Raw genomic sequence first — 15462 nt, forward strand, 5'->3', positions numbered from 1 at the left:
ATTTTACCTGCAGCAGAGGAATGATTCATTTGCAGTAAGTACAAATACATTTTGGAATTCTCAAAGTGAGGTGTTGTTTTATCCAATTCAGTAGACGTCTTAAGAAATGTTTTGGGTGCTTTAAAGCTGAAGCAGGATGTTCTTTTCTATAAGAGTTATTATTGGCTTGATTAACAGCTGTTCATGCGTGGCAAATTTTACTTGCCACTTTGAAGTAAAAAAAAAGCCCATTTTAAATCCCAAACAAAAAGAGCCATGAACGTGACTCTGTTTTCAGTGATCATATGAGTTGACAAATGGACAATTCGGCCTTTATGAATAATGCACAATACACTAAAAATGTAATATTTGGCAGCGGTGGGATTTGAACCCACGCCTCCAAAGAGACTGGAGCCTAAATCCAGCGCCTTAGACCGCTCGGCCACGCTACCTTCGATTACAGGCACACAGCTTATTATCAGGAACACGTACAGTTGGTTTCAGTTTTTTTCCCACTTCTTTTCACGGTGGGGTTAAATTGTCTGTCGAAGGGTCACAAGTACCTGCAATTTCTGTTGTTGTTGTTTGAAAACCACAAAGGACAAGAAATCTTCGACTGAGACTTGAGTAGAGGAGATTTTACCTACAGCAGAGGAATGATTCCTTTGAAGTAAGTACAAATACATTTTGGAATTATCAAAGTGAGTTGTTGTTTTATCCAATTAAGTAGACGTTTTAAGAAATGTTTTGGGTGATTTAACTGGAACACGTACAGTTGGTTTCATTTTTTTCTGCCTTTTTTTCACGGTGGGGGTAAATTGTCTTTCGAAGCGTGACGAGTACCTGCAATTTCTGTTGTTGTCGTTTAAAAACCACAATGGACTAGAGGTCTTCTACCGAGACTTGAGAAGAGGAGATTTTACCTGCAGCAGAGGAATGATTCATTTGCAGTAAGTACAAATACATTTTGGAATTCTCAAAGTGAGGTGTTGTTTTATCCAATTCAGTAGACGTCTTAAGAAATGTTTTGGGTGCTTTAACCCCTTAAGGACACATGACATGTGTGACATGTCATGATTCCCTTTTATTCCAGAAGTGTGGTCCTTAAGGGGTTAAAGCTGAAGCAGGATGTTCTTTTCTATAAGAGTTATTATTGGCTTGATTAACAGCTGTTCATGCGTGGCAAATTTTACTTGCCACTTTGAAGTAAAAAAAAAGCCCATTTTAAATCCCAAACAAAAAGAGCCATGAACGTGACTCTGTTTTCAGTGATCATATGAGTTGACAAATGGACAATTTGGCCTTTATGAATAATGCACAATACACTAAAAATGTAATATTTGGCAGCGGTGGGATTTGAACCCACGCCTCCAAAGAGACTGGAGCCTAAATCCAGCGCCTTAGACCGCTCGGCCACGCTACCTTCGATTACAGGCACACAGCTTATTATCAGGAACACGTACAGTTGGTTTCAGTTTTTTTCCCACTTCTTTTCACGGTGGGGTTAAATTGTCTGTCGAAGGGTCACAAGTACCTGCAATTTCTGTTGTTGTTGTTTGAAAACCACAAAGGACAAGAAATCTTCGACTGAGACTTGAGTAGAGGAGATTTTACCTACAGCAGAGGAATGATTCCTTTGAAGTAAGTACAAATACATTTTAGAATTCTCAAAGTGAGATGTTGTTTTATCCAATTAGGTAGACGATTCCTTTGGAGTAAGCACAAATACATTTATGGAATTATCAAAGTGAGTTGTTGTTTTATCCAATTAAGTAGACGTTTTAAGAAATGTTTTGGGTGATTTAACTGGAACACGTACAGTTGGTTTCATTTTTTTATGCCTTTTTTTCACGGTGGGGGTAAATTGTCTTTCGAAGCGTGACGAGTACCTGCAATTTCTGTTGTTGTCGTTTAAAAACCACAATGGACTAGAGGTCTTCTACCGAGACTTGAGAAGAGGAGATTTTACCTGCAGCAGAGGAATGATTCATTTGCAGTAAGTACAAATACATTTTGGAATTCTCAAAGTGAGGTGTTGTTTTATCCAATTCAGTAGACGTCTTAAGAAATGTTTTGGGTGCTTTAAAGCTGAAGCAGGATGTTCTTTTCTATAAGAGTTATTATTGGCTTGATTAACAGCTGTTCATGCGTGGCAAATTTTACTTGCCACTTTGAAGTAAAAAAAAAGCCCATTTTAAATCCCAAACAAAAAGAGCCATGAACGTGACTCTGTTTTCAGTGATCATATGAGTTGACAAATGGACAATTCGGCCTTTATGAATAATGCACAATACACTAAAAATGTAATATTTGGCAGCGGTGGGATTTGAACCCACGCCTCCAAAGAGACTGGAGCCTAAATCCAGCGCCTTAGACCGCTCGGCCACGCTACCTTCGATTACAGGCACACAGCTTATTATCAGGAACACGTACAGTTGGTTTCAGTTTTTTTCCCACTTCTTTTCACGGTGGGGTTAAATTGTCTGTCGAAGGGTCACAAGTACCTGCAATTTCTGTTGTTGTTGTTTGAAAACCACAAAGGACAAGAAATCTTCGACTGAGACTTGAGTAGAGGAGATTTTACCTACAGCAGAGGAATGATTCCTTTGAAGTAAGTACAAATACATTTTAGAATTCTCAAAGTGAGATGTTGTTTTATCCAATTAGGTAGACGATTCCTTTGGAGTAAGCACAAATACATTTATGGAATTATCAAAGTGAGTTGTGTTTTTATCCAATTAAGTAGACGTTTTAAGAAATGTTTTGGGTGATTTAACTGGAACACGTACAGTTGGTTTCATTTTTTTATGCCTTTTTTTCACGGTGGGGGTAAATTGTCTTTCGAAGCGTGACGAGTACCTGCAATTTCTGTTGTTGTCGTTTAAAAACCACAATGGACTAGAGGTCTTCTACCGAGACTTGAGAAGAGGAGATTTTACCTGCAGCAGAGGAATGATTCATTTGCAGTAAGTACAAATACATTTTGGAATTCTCAAAGTGAGGTGTTGTTTTATCCAATTCAGTAGACGTCTTAAGAAATGTTTTGGGTGCTTTAAAGCTGAAGCAGGATGTTCTTTTCTATAAGAGTTATTATTGGCTTGATTAACAGCTGTTCATGCGTGGCAAATTTTACTTGCCACTTTGAAGTAAAAAAAAAGCCCATTTTAAATCCCAAACAAAAAGAGCCATGAACGTGACTCTGTTTTCAGTGATCATATGACTTGACAAATGGACAATTTGGCCTTTATGAATAATGCACAATACACTAAAAATGTAATATTTGGCAGCGGTGGGATTCGAACCCACACCTCCAAAGAGACTGGAGCCTAAATCCAGCGCCTTAGACCACTCGGCCACGCTACCTTCGATTACAGGCACACAGCTTATTATCAGGAACACGTACAGTTGGTTTCAGTTTTTTTCCCACTTCTTTTCACGGTGGGGTTAAATTGTCTGTCGAAGGGTCACAAGTACCTGCAATTTCTGTTGTTGTTGTTTGAAAACCACAAAGGACAAGAAATCTTCGACTGAGACTTGAGTAGAGGAGATTTTACCTACAGCAGAGGAATGATTCCTTTGAAGTAAGTACAAATACATTTTAGAATTCTCAAAGTGAGATGTTGTTTTATCCAATTAGGTAGACGATTCCTTTGGAGTAAGCACAAATACATTTATGGAATTATCAAAGTGAGTTGTTGTTTTATCCAATTAAGTAGACGTTTTAAGAAATGTTTTGGGTGATTTAACTGGAACACGTACAGTTGGTTTCATTTTTTTATGCCTTTTTTATACGGTGGGGTAAATTGTCTTTCGAAGCGTGACGAGTACCTGCAATTTCTGTTGTTGTCGTTTAAAAACCACAATGGACTAGAGGTCTTCTACCGAGACTTGAGAAGAGGAGATTTTACCTGCAGCAGAGGAATGATTCATTTGCAGTAAGTACAAATACATTTTGGAATTCTCAAAGTGAGGTGTTGTTTTATCCAATTCAGTAGACGTCTTAAGAAATGTTTTGGGTGCTTTAAAGCTGAAGCAGGATGTTCTTTTCTATAAGAGTTATTATTGGCTTGATTAACAGCTGTTCATGCGTGGCAAATTTTACTTGCCACTTTGAAGTAAAAAAAAAGCCCATTTTAAATCCCAAACAAAAAGAGCCATGAACGTGACTCTGTTTTCAGTGATCATATGAGTTGACAAATGGACAATTCGGCCTTTATGAATAATGCACAATACACTAAAAATGTAATATTTGGCAGCGGTGGGATTTGAACCCACACCTCCAAAGAGACTGGAGCCTAAATCCAGCGCCTTAGACTGCTGGACCACGCTACCTTCGATTACAGGTACACAGCTTATTATCAGGAACACGTACAGTTGGCTTCAGTTTTTTTCCCACTTCTTATTACGATGTGGTTAAATTTTCTGTCGAAGGGTCACAAGTACCTGCAATTTCTGTTGTTGTTGTTTGAAAACCACAAAGGACAAGAAATCTTCGACTGAGACTTGAGTAGAGGAGATTTTACCTACAGCAGAGGAATGATTCCTTTGAAGTAAGTACAAATACATTTTGGAATTCTCAAAGTGAGATGTTGTTTTATCCAATTAGGTAGACGATTCCTTTGGAGTAAGCACAAATACATTTATGGAATTATCAAAGTGAGTTGTTGTTTTATCCAATTAAGTAGACGTTTTAAGAAATGTTTTGGGTGATTTAACTGGAACACGTACAGTTGGTTTCATTTTTTTCTGCCTTTTTTTCACGGTGGGGTAAATTGTCTTTCGAAGCGTGACGAGTACCTGCAATTTCTGTTGTTGTCGTTTAAAAACCACAATGGACTAGAGGTCTTCTACCGAGACTTGAGAAGAGGTGATTTTACCTGCAGCAGAGGAATGATTCATTTGCAGTAAGTACAAATACATTTTGGAATTCTCAAAGTGAGGTGTTGTTTTATCCAATTCAGTAGACGTCTTAAGAAATGTTTTGGGTGCTTTAAAGCTGAAGCAGGATGTTCTTTTCTATAAGAGTTATTATTGGCTTGATTAACAGCTGTTCATGCGTGGCAAATTTTACTTGCCACTTTGAAGTAAAAAAAAAGCCCATTTTAAATCCCAAACAAAAAGAGCCATGAACGTGACTCTGTTTTCAGTGATCATATGAGTTGACAAATGGACAATTTGGCCTTTATGAATAATGCACAATACACTAAAAATGTAATATTTGGCAGCGGTGGGATTTGAACCCACGCCTCCAAAGAGACTGGAGCCTAAATCCAGCGCCTTAGACCGCTCGGCCACGCTACCTTCGATTACAGGCACACAGCTTATTATCAGGAACACGTACAGTTGGCTTCAGTTTTTTTCCCACTTCTTTTTACGGTGGGGTTAAATTGTCTGTCGAAGGGTCACAAGTACCTGCAATTTCTGTTGTTGTTGTTTGAAAACCACAAAGGACAAGAAATCTTCGACTGAGACTTGAGTAGAGGAGATTTTACCTACAGCAGAGGAATGATTCATTTGAAGTAAGTACAAATACATTTTGGAATTCTCAAAGTGAGATGTTGTTTTATCCAATTAGGTAGACGATTCCTTTGGAGTAAGCACAAATACATTTATGGAATTATCAAAGTGAGTTGTTGTTTTATCCAATTAAGTAGACGTTTTAAGAAATGTTTTGGGTGATTTAACTGGAACACGTACAGTTGGTTTCATTTTTTTCTGCCTTTTTTTCACGGTGGGGGTAAATTGTCTTTCGAAGCGTGACGAGTACCTGCAATTTCTGTTGTTGTCGTTTAAAAACCACAATGGACTAGAGGTCTTCTACCGAGACTTGAGAAGAGGAGATTTTACCTGCAGCAGAGGAATGATTCATTTGCAGTAAGTACAAATACATTTTGGAATTCTCAAAGTGAGGTGTTGTTTTATCCAATTCTGTAGACGTCTTAAGAAATGTTTTGGGTGCTTTAAAGCTGAAGCAGGATGTTCTTTTCTATAAGAGTTATTATTGGCTTGATTAACAGCTGTTCATGCGTGGAAAATTTTACTTGCCACTTTGAAGTAAAAAAAAAGCCCATTTTAAATCCCAAACAAAAAGAGCCATGAACGTGACTCTGTTTTCAGTGATCATATGAGTTGACAAATGGACAATTCGGCCTTTATGAATAATGCACAATACACTAAAAATGTAATATTTGGCAGCGGTGGGATTTGAACCCACACCTCCAAAGAGACTGGAGCCTAAATCCAGCGCCTTAGACTGCTGGACCACGCTACCTTCGATTACAGGCACACAGCTTATTATCAGGAACACGTACAGTTGGCTTCAGTTTTTTTCCCACTTCTTATTACGATGTGGTTAAATTTTCTGTCGAAGGGTCACAAGTACCTGCAATTTCTGTTGTTGTTGTTTGAAAACCACAAAGGACAAGAAATCTTCGACTGAGACTTGAGTAGAGGAGATTTTACCTACAGCAGAGGAATGATTCCTTTGAAGTAAGTACAAATACATTTTGGAATTCTCAAAGTGAGATGTTGTTTTATCCAATTAGGTAGACGATTCCTTTGGAGTAAGCACAAATACATTTATGGAATTATCAAAGTGAGTTGTTGTTTTATCCAATTAAGTAGACGTTTTAAGAAATGTTTTGGGTGATTTAACTGGAACACGTACAGTTGGTTTCATTTTTTTCTGCCTTTTTTTCACGGTGGGGTAAATTGTCTTTCGAAGCGTGACGAGTACCTGCAATTTCTGTTGTTGTCGTTTAAAAACCACAATGGACTAGAGGTCTTCTACCGAGACTTGAGAAGAGGTGATTTTACCTGCAGCAGAGGAATGATTCATTTGCAGTAAGTACAAATACATTTTGGAATTCTCAAAGTGAGGTGTTGTTTTATCCAATTCAGTAGACGTCTTAAGAAATGTTTTGGGTGCTTTAAAGCTGAAGCAGGATGTTCTTTTCTATAAGAGTTATTATTGGCTTGATTAACAGCTGTTCATGCGTGGCAAATTTTACTTGCCACTTTGAAGTAAAAAAAAAGCCCATTTTAAATCCCAAACAAAAAGAGCCATGAACGTGACTCTGTTTTCAGTGATCATATGAGTTGACAAATGGACAATTTGGCCTTTATGAATAATGCACAATACACTAAAAATGTAATATTTGGCAGCGGTGGGATTCGAACCCACGCCTCCAAAGAGACTGGAGCCTAAATCCAGCGCCTTAGACCGCTCGGCTGCGCTACCTTCGATTACAGGCACACAGCTTATTATCAGGAACACATACAGTTGGCTTCAGTTTTTTTCCCACTTCTTTTTACGGTGGGGTTAAATTGTCTGTCGAAGGGTCACAAGTACCTGCAATTTCTGTTGTTGTTGTTTGAAAACCACAAAGGACAAGAAATCTTCGACTGAGACTTGAGTAGAGGTGATTTTACCTACAGCAGAGGAATGATTCCTTTGAAGTAAGTACAAATACATTTTGGAATTCTCAAAGTGAGATGTTGTTTTATCCAATTCAGTAGACGTCTTAAGAAATGTTTTGGGTGCTTTAAAGCTGAAGCAGGATGTTCTTTTCTATAAGAGTTATTATTGGCTTGATTAACAGCTGTTCATGCGTGGCAAATTTTACTTGCCACTTTGAAGTAAAAAAAAAGCCCATTTTAAATCCCAAACAAAAAGAGCCATGAACGTGACTCTGTTTTCAGTGATCATATGAGTTGACAAATGGACAATTTGGCCTTTATGAATAATGCACAATACACTAAAAATGTAATATTTGGCAGCGGTGGGATTTGAACCCACACCTCCAAAGAGACTGGAGCCTAAATCCAGCGCCTTAGACCGCTCGGCCACGCTACCTTCGATTACAGGCACACAGCTTATTATCAGGAACACGTACAGTTGGCTTCAGTTTTTTTCCCACTTCTTATTACGATGTGGTTAAATTTTCTGTCGAAGGGTCACAAGTACCTGCAATTTCTGTTGTTGTTGTTTGAAAACCACAAAGGACAAGAAATCTTCGACTGAGACTTGAGTAGAGGAGATTTTACCTACAGCAGAGGAATGATTCCTTTGAAGTAAGTACAAATACATTTTGGAATTCTCAAAGTGAGATGTTGTTTTATCCAATTAGGTAGACGATTCCTTTGGAGTAAGCACAAATACATTTATGGAATTATCAAAGTGAGTTGTTGTTTTATCCAATTAAGTAGACGTTTTAAGAAATGTTTTGGGTGATTTAACTGGAACACGTACAGTTGGTTTCATTTTTTTCTGCCTTTTTTTCACGGTGGGGTAAATTGTCTTTCGAAGCGTGACGAGTACCTGCAATTTCTGTTGTTGTCGTTTAAAAACCACAATGGACTAGAGGTCTTCTACCGAGACTTGAGAAGAGGTGATTTTACCTGCAGCAGAGGAATGATTCATTTGCAGTAAGTACAAATACATTTTGGAATTCTCAAAGTGAGGTGTTGTTTTATCCAATTCAGTAGACGTCTTAAGAAATGTTTTGGGTGCTTTAAAGCTGAAGCAGGATGTTCTTTTCTATAAGAGTTATTATTGGCTTGATTAACAGCTGTTCATGCGTGGCAAATTTTACTTGCCACTTTGAAGTAAAAAAAAAGCCCATTTTAAATCCCAAACAAAAAGAGCCATGAACGTGACTCTGTTTTCAGTGATCATATGAGTTGACAAATGGACAATTTGGCCTTTATGAATAATGCACAATACACTAAAAATGTAATATTTGGCAGCGGTGGGATTCGAACCCACGCCTCCAAAGAGACTGGAGCCTAAATCCAGCGCCTTAGACCGCTCGGCTGCGCTACCTTCGATTACAGGCACACAGCTTATTATCAGGAACACATACAGTTGGCTTCAGTTTTTTTCCCACTTCTTTTTACGGTGGGGTTAAATTGTCTGTCGAAGGGTCACAAGTACCTGCAATTTCTGTTGTTGTTGTTTGAAAACCACAAAGGACAAGAAATCTTCGACTGAGACTTGAGTAGAGGAGATTTTACCTACAGCAGAGGAATGATTCCTTTGAAGTAAGTACAAATACATTTTGGAATTCTCAAAGTGAGATGTTGTTTTATCCAATTAGGTAGACAATTCCTTTGGAGTAAGCACAAATACATTTATGGAATTATCAAAGTGAGTTGTTGTTTTATCCAATTAAGTAGACGTTTTAAGAAATGTTTTGGGTGATTAAACTGGAACACGTACAGTTGGTTTCATTTTTTTCTGCCTTTTTTTCACGGTGGGGGTAAATTATCTTTCGAAGCGTGACGAGTACCTGCAATTTCTGTTGTTGTTGTTTAAAAACCACAATGGACTAGAGGTCTTCTTCCGAGACTTGAGAAGAGGAGATTTTACCTGCAGCAGAGGAATGATTCATTTGCAGTAAGTACAAATACATTTTGGAATTCTCAAAGTGAGGTGTTGTTTTATCCAATTCAGTAGACGTCTTAAGAAATGTTTTGGGTGCTTTAAAGCTGAAGCAGGATGTTCTTTTCTATAAGAGTTATTATTGGCTTGATTAACAGCTGTTCATGCGTGGCAAATTTTACTTGCCACTTTGAAGTAAAAAAAAAGCCAATTTTAAATCCCAAACAAAAAGAGCCATGAACGTGACTCTGTTTTCAGTGATCATATGAGTTGACAAATGGACAATTTGGCCTTTATGAATAATGCACAATACACTAAAAATGTAATATTTGGCAGCGGTGGGATTTGAAACCACGCCTCCAAAGAGACTGGAGCCTAAATCCAGCGCCTTAGACCACTCGGCCACGCTACCTTCGATTACAGGTACACAGCTTATTATCAGGAACACGTACAGTTGGTTTCAGTCTTTTTCCCACTTCTTTTCACGGTGGTGTTAAATTGTCTGTCGAAGGGTCACAAGTACCTGCAATTTCTGTTGTTGTTGTTTGAAAACCACAAAGGACAAGAAATCTTCGACTGAGACTTGAGTAGAGGAGATTTTACCTACAGCAGAGGAATGATTCCTTTGAAGTAAGTACAAATACATTTTGGAATTCTCAAAGTGAGATGTTGTTTTATCCAATTAGGTAGACGATTCCTTTGGAGTAAGCACAAATACATTTATGGAATTATCAAAGTGAGTTGTTGTTTTATCCAATTAAGTAGACGTTTTAAGAAATGTTTTGGGTGATTTAACTGGAACACGTGCAGTTGGTTTCATTTTTTTCTGCCTTTTTTTCACGGTGGGGGTAAATTGTCTTTCGAAGCGTGACGAGTACCTGCAATTTCTGTTGTTGTCGTTTAAAAACAACAATGGACTAGAGGTCTTCTACCGAGACTTGAGAAGAGGAGATTTTACCTGCAGCAGAGGAATGATTCATTTGCAGTAAGTACAAATACATTTTGGAATTCTCAAAGTGAGGTGTTGTTTTATCCAATTCAGTAGACGTCTTAAGAAATGTTTTGGGTGCTTTAAAGCTGAAGCAGGATGTTCTTTTCTATAAGAGTTATTATTGGCTTGATTAACAGCTGTTCATGCGTGGCAAATTTTACTTGCCACTTTGAAGTAAAAAAAAAAAGCCCATTTTAAATCCTAAACAAAAAGAGCCATGAACGTGACTCTGTTTTCAGTGATCATATGAGTTGACAAATGGACAATTTGGCCTTTATGAATAATGCACAATACACTAAAAATGTAATATTTGGCAGCGGTGGGATTTGAACCCACGCCTCCAAAGAGACTGGAGCCTAAATCCAGCGCCTTAGACCGCTCGGCCACGCTACCTTCGATTACAGGCACACAGCTTATTATCAGGAACACGTACAGTTGGTTTCAGTTTTTTTCCCACTTCTTTTCACGGTGGGGTTAAATTGTCTGTCGAAGGGTCACAAGTACCTGCAATTTCTGTTGTTGTTGTTTGAAAACCACAAAGGACAAGAAATCTTCGACTGAGACTTGAGTAGAGGAGATTTTACCTACAGCAGAGGAATGATTCCTTTGAAGTAAGTACAAATACATTTTGGAATTCTCAAAGTGAGATGTTGTTTTATCCAATTAGGTAGACGATTCCTTTGGAGTAAGCACAAATACATTTATGGAATTATCAAAGTGAGTTGTTGTTTTATCCAATTAAGTAGACGTTTTAAGAAATATTTTGGGTGATTTAACTGGAACACGTACAGTTGGTTTCATTTTTTTCTGCCTTTTTTTCACGGTGGGGGTAAATTGTCTTTCGAAGCGTGACGAGTACCTGCAATTTCTGTTGTTGTCGTTTAAAAACCACAATGGACTAGAGGTCTTCTACCGAGACTTGAGAAGAGGAGATTTTACCTGCATCAGAGGAATGATTCATTTGCAGTAAGTACAAATACATTTTGGAATTCTCAAAGTGAGGTGTTGTTTTATCCAATTCAGTAGACGTCTTAAGAAATGTTTTGGGTGCTTTAAAGCTGAAGCAGGATGTTCTTTTCTATAAGAGTTATTATTGGCTTGATTAACAGCTGTTCATGCGTGGCAAATTTTACTTGCCACTTGCCACAATGGACAATTTGGCCTATATGATTAATGCACAATACACTAAAAATGTAATATTTGGCAGCGGTGGGATTCGAACCCACGCCTCCAAAAAGACTAGAGCCTAAATCCAGCGCCTTAGACCGCTCGGCCACGCTACCTTCGATTACAGGCACACAGCTTATTATCAGGAACACGTACAGTTGGCTTCAGTTTTTTTCCCACTTCTTTTTACGGTGGGGTTAAATTGTCTGTCGAAGGGTCACAAGTACCTGCAATTTCTGTTGTTGTTGTTTGAAAACCACAAAGGACAAGAAATCTTCGACTGAGACTTGAGTAGAGGAGATTTTACCTACAGCAGAGGAATGATTCCTTTGAAGTAAGTACAAATACATTTTGGAATTCTCAAAGTGAGATGTTGTTTTATCCAATTAGGTAGACAATTCCTTTGGAGTAAGCACAAATACATTTATGGAATTATCAAAGTGAGTTGTTGTTTTATCCAATTAAGTAGACGTTTTAAGAAATGTTTTGGGTGATTTAACTGGAACACGTACAGTTGGTTTCATTTTTTTTTGCCTTTTTTTCACGGTGGGGGTAAATTATCTTTCGAAGCGTGACGAGTACCTGCAATTTCTGTTGTTGTTGTTTAAAAACCACAATGGACTAGAGGTCTTCTTCCGAGACTTGAGAAGAGGAGATTTTACCTGCAGCAGAGGAATGATTCATTTGCAGTAAGTACAAATACATTTTGGAATTCTCAAAGTGAGGTGTTGTTTTATCCAATTCAGTAGACGTCTTAAGAAATGTTTTGGGTGCTTTAAAGCTGAAGCAGGATGTTCTTTTCTATAAGAGTTATTATTGGCTTGATTAACAGCTGTTCATGCGTGGCAAATTTTACTTGCCACTTTGAAGTAAAAAAAAAGCCAATTTTAAATCCCAAACAAAAAGAGCCATGAACGTGACTCTGTTTTCAGTGATCATATGAGTTGACAAATGGACAATTTGGCCTTTATGAATAATGCACAATACACTAAAAATGTAATATTTGGCAGCGGTGGGATTTGAAACCACGCCTCCAAAGAGACTGGAGCCTAAATCCAGCGCCTTAGACCACTCGGCCACGCTACCTTCGATTACAGGTACACAGCTTATTATCAGGAACACGTACAGTTGGTTTCAGTTTTTTTCCCACTTCTTTTCACGGTGGTGTTAAATTGTCTGTCGAAGGGTCACAAGTACCTGCAATTTCTGTTGTTGTTGTTTGAAAACCACAAAGGACAAGAAATCTTCGACTGAGACTTGAGTAGAGGAGATTTTACCTACAGCAGAGGAATGATTCCTTTGAAGTAAGTACAAATACATTTTGGAATTCTCAAAGTGAGATGTTGTTTTATCCAATTAGGTAGACGATTCCTTTGAAATAAGCACAAATACATTTATGGAACTATCAAAGTGAGTTGTTGTTTTATCCAATTAAGTAGACGTTTTAAGAAATGTTTTGGGTGATTTAACTGGAACACGTACAGTTGGTTTCATTTTTTTCTGCCTTTTTTTCACGGTGGGGGTAAATTGTCTTTCGAAGCGTGACGAGTACCTGCAATTTCTGTTGTTGTCGTTTAAAAACCACAATGGACTAGAGGTCTTCTACCGAGACTTGAGAAGAGGAGATTTTACCTGCAGCAGAGGAATGATTCATTTGCAGTAAGTACAAATACATTTTGGAATTCTCAAAGTGAGGTGTTGTTTTATCCAATTCAGTAGACGTCTTAAGAAATGTTTTGGGTGCTTTAAAGCTGAAGCAGGATGTTCTTTTCTATAAGAGTTATTATTGGCTTGATTAACAGCTGTTCATGCGTGGCAAATTTTACTTGCCACTTTGAAGTAAAAAAAAAGCCCATTTTAAATCCCAGACGAAAAGAGCCATGAACGTGACTCTGTTTTCAGTGATCATATGATTTGACAAATGGACAATTTGGCCTATATGATTAATGCACAATACACTAAAAATGTAATATTTGGCAGCGGTGGGATTCGAACCCACGCCTCCAAAGAGACTGGAGCCTAAATCCAGCGCCTTAGACCGCTCGGCTGCGCTACCTTCGATTACAGGCACACAGCTTATTATCAGGAACACATACAGTTGGCTTCAGTTTTTTTCCCACTTCTTTTTACGGTGGGGTTAAATTGTCTGTCGAAGGGTCACAAGTACCTGCAATTTCTGTTGTTGTTGTTTGAAAACCACAAAGGACAAGAAATCTTCGACTGAGACTTGAGTAGAGGAGATTTTACCTACAGCAGAGGAATGATTCCTTTGAAGTAAGTACAAATACATTTTGGAATTCTCAAAGTGAGATGTTGTTTTATCCAATTAGGTAGACGATTCCTTTGGAGTAAGCACAAATACATTTATGGAATTATCAAAGTGAGTTGTTGTTTTATCCAATTAAGTAGACGTTTTAAGAAATATTTTGGGTGATTTAACTGGAACACGTACAGTTGGTTTCATTTTTTTCTGCCTTTTTTTCACGGTGGGGGTAAATTGTCTTTCGAAGCGTGACGAGTACCTGCAATTTCTGTTGTTGTCGTTTAAAAACCACAATGGACTAGAGGTCTTCTACCGAGACTTGAGAAGAGGAGATTTTACCTGCATCAGAGGAATGATTCATTTGCAGTAAGTACAAATACATTTTGGAATTCTCAAAGTGAGGTGTTGTTTTATCCAATTCAGTAGACGTCTTAAGAAATGTTTTGGGTGCTTTAAAGCTGAAGCAGGATGTTCTTTTCTATAAGAGTTATTATTGGCTTGATTAACAGCTGTTCATGCGTGGCAAATTTTACTTGCCACTTGCCACAATGGACAATTTGGCCTATATGATTAATGCACAATACACTAAAAATGTAATATTTGGCAGCGGTGGGATTCGAACCCACGCCTCCAAAGAGACTGGAGCCTAAATCCAGCGCCTTAGACCGCTCGGCCACGCTACCTTCGATTACAGGCACACAGCTTATTATCAGGAACACGTACAGTTGGCTTCAGTTTTTTTCCCACTTCTTTTTACGGTGGGGTTAAATTGTCTGTCGAAGGGTCACAAGTACCTGCAATTTCTGTTGTTGTTGTTTGAAAACCACAAAGGACAAGAAATCTTCGACTGAGACTTGAGTAGAGGAGATTTTACCTACAGCAGAGGAATGATTCCTTTGAAGTAAGTACAAATACATTTTGGAATTCTCAAAGTGAGATGTTGTTTTATCCAATTAGGTAGACAATTCCTTTGGAGTAAGCACAAATACATTTATGGAATTATCAAAGTGAGTTGTTGTTTTATCCAATTAAGTAGACGTTTTAAGAAATGTTTTGGGTGATTTAACTGGAACACGTACAGTTGGTTTCATTTTTTTCTGCCTTTTTTTCACGGTGGGGGTAAATTATCTTTCGAAGCGTGACGAGTACCTGCAATTTCTGTTGTTGTTGTTTAAAAACCACAATGGACTAGAGGTCTTCTTCCGAGACTTGAGAAGAGGAGATTTTACCTGCAGCAGAGGAATGATTCATTTGCAGTAAGTACAAATACATTTTGGAATTCTCAAAGTGAGGTGTTGTTTTATCCAATTCAGTAGACGTCTTAAGAAATGTTTTGGGTGCTTTAAAGCTGAAGCAGGATGTTCTTTTCTATAAGAGTTATTATTGGCTTGATTAACAGCTGTTCATGCGTGGCAAATTTTACTTGCCACTTTGAAGTAAAAAAAAAGCCAATTTTAAATCCCAAACAAAAAGAGCCATGAACGTGACTCTGTTTTCAGTGATCATATGAGTTGACAAATGGACAATTTGGCCTTTATGAATAATGCACAATACACTAAAAATGTAATATTTGGCAGCGGTGGGATTTGAAACCACGCCTCCAAAGAGACTGGAGCCTAAATCCAGCGCCTTAGACCACTCGGCCACGCTACCTTCGATTACAGGTACACAGCTTATTAT

General features: G+C 38.1%; 17 non-coding genes across 17 annotated transcripts; all 17 read right to left on the minus strand.

Annotated features, from left to right (window-relative positions):
• Window positions 1-349: 349 nt before the first annotated feature.
• On the minus strand, window positions 350-431 carry TRNAL-UAG (transfer RNA leucine (anticodon UAG)). The gene has a single exon. It is a non-coding gene; the product is annotated as a tRNA-Leu (tRNA).
• An 889-nt stretch (window positions 432-1320) lies between these two features.
• On the minus strand, window positions 1321-1402 carry TRNAL-UAG (transfer RNA leucine (anticodon UAG)). The gene has a single exon. It is a non-coding gene; the product is annotated as a tRNA-Leu (tRNA).
• Window positions 1403-2290: 888 nt separating this feature from the next.
• On the minus strand, window positions 2291-2372 carry TRNAL-UAG (transfer RNA leucine (anticodon UAG)). The gene has a single exon. It is a non-coding gene; the product is annotated as a tRNA-Leu (tRNA).
• An 888-nt stretch (window positions 2373-3260) lies between these two features.
• TRNAL-UAG (transfer RNA leucine (anticodon UAG)) lies at window positions 3261-3342 on the minus strand. Its single transcript has one exon. It is a non-coding gene; the product is annotated as a tRNA-Leu (tRNA).
• Window positions 3343-4229: 887 nt separating this feature from the next.
• TRNAL-UAG (transfer RNA leucine (anticodon UAG)) lies at window positions 4230-4311 on the minus strand. Its single transcript has one exon. It is a non-coding gene; the product is annotated as a tRNA-Leu (tRNA).
• Window positions 4312-5198: 887 nt separating this feature from the next.
• TRNAL-UAG (transfer RNA leucine (anticodon UAG)) lies at window positions 5199-5280 on the minus strand. The gene has a single exon. It is a non-coding gene; the product is annotated as a tRNA-Leu (tRNA).
• An 888-nt stretch (window positions 5281-6168) lies between these two features.
• TRNAL-UAG (transfer RNA leucine (anticodon UAG)) lies at window positions 6169-6250 on the minus strand. Its single transcript has one exon. It is a non-coding gene; the product is annotated as a tRNA-Leu (tRNA).
• An 887-nt stretch (window positions 6251-7137) lies between these two features.
• On the minus strand, window positions 7138-7219 carry TRNAL-UAG (transfer RNA leucine (anticodon UAG)). Its single transcript has one exon. It is a non-coding gene; the product is annotated as a tRNA-Leu (tRNA).
• Window positions 7220-7752: 533 nt separating this feature from the next.
• TRNAL-UAG (transfer RNA leucine (anticodon UAG)) lies at window positions 7753-7834 on the minus strand. The gene has a single exon. It is a non-coding gene; the product is annotated as a tRNA-Leu (tRNA).
• Window positions 7835-8721: 887 nt separating this feature from the next.
• On the minus strand, window positions 8722-8803 carry TRNAL-UAG (transfer RNA leucine (anticodon UAG)). The gene has a single exon. It is a non-coding gene; the product is annotated as a tRNA-Leu (tRNA).
• Window positions 8804-9691: 888 nt separating this feature from the next.
• Window positions 9692-9773, minus strand: TRNAL-UAG (transfer RNA leucine (anticodon UAG)). The gene has a single exon. It is a non-coding gene; the product is annotated as a tRNA-Leu (tRNA).
• An 890-nt stretch (window positions 9774-10663) lies between these two features.
• TRNAL-UAG (transfer RNA leucine (anticodon UAG)) lies at window positions 10664-10745 on the minus strand. The gene has a single exon. It is a non-coding gene; the product is annotated as a tRNA-Leu (tRNA).
• An 808-nt stretch (window positions 10746-11553) lies between these two features.
• Window positions 11554-11635, minus strand: TRNAL-UAG (transfer RNA leucine (anticodon UAG)). Its single transcript has one exon. It is a non-coding gene; the product is annotated as a tRNA-Leu (tRNA).
• Window positions 11636-12523: 888 nt separating this feature from the next.
• TRNAL-UAG (transfer RNA leucine (anticodon UAG)) lies at window positions 12524-12605 on the minus strand. The gene has a single exon. It is a non-coding gene; the product is annotated as a tRNA-Leu (tRNA).
• Window positions 12606-13493: 888 nt separating this feature from the next.
• TRNAL-UAG (transfer RNA leucine (anticodon UAG)) lies at window positions 13494-13575 on the minus strand. The gene has a single exon. It is a non-coding gene; the product is annotated as a tRNA-Leu (tRNA).
• An 808-nt stretch (window positions 13576-14383) lies between these two features.
• Window positions 14384-14465, minus strand: TRNAL-UAG (transfer RNA leucine (anticodon UAG)). The gene has a single exon. It is a non-coding gene; the product is annotated as a tRNA-Leu (tRNA).
• An 888-nt stretch (window positions 14466-15353) lies between these two features.
• On the minus strand, window positions 15354-15435 carry TRNAL-UAG (transfer RNA leucine (anticodon UAG)). Its single transcript has one exon. It is a non-coding gene; the product is annotated as a tRNA-Leu (tRNA).
• Between the last annotated feature and the right edge of the window lie 27 nt (window positions 15436-15462).

The sequence above is a fragment of the Pelobates fuscus genome, chromosome 3 (assembly GCF_036172605.1).
Source record: "Pelobates fuscus isolate aPelFus1 chromosome 3, aPelFus1.pri, whole genome shotgun sequence".
In the NCBI taxonomy this organism is placed as follows: Eukaryota; Metazoa; Chordata; class Amphibia; order Anura; family Pelobatidae; genus Pelobates; species Pelobates fuscus.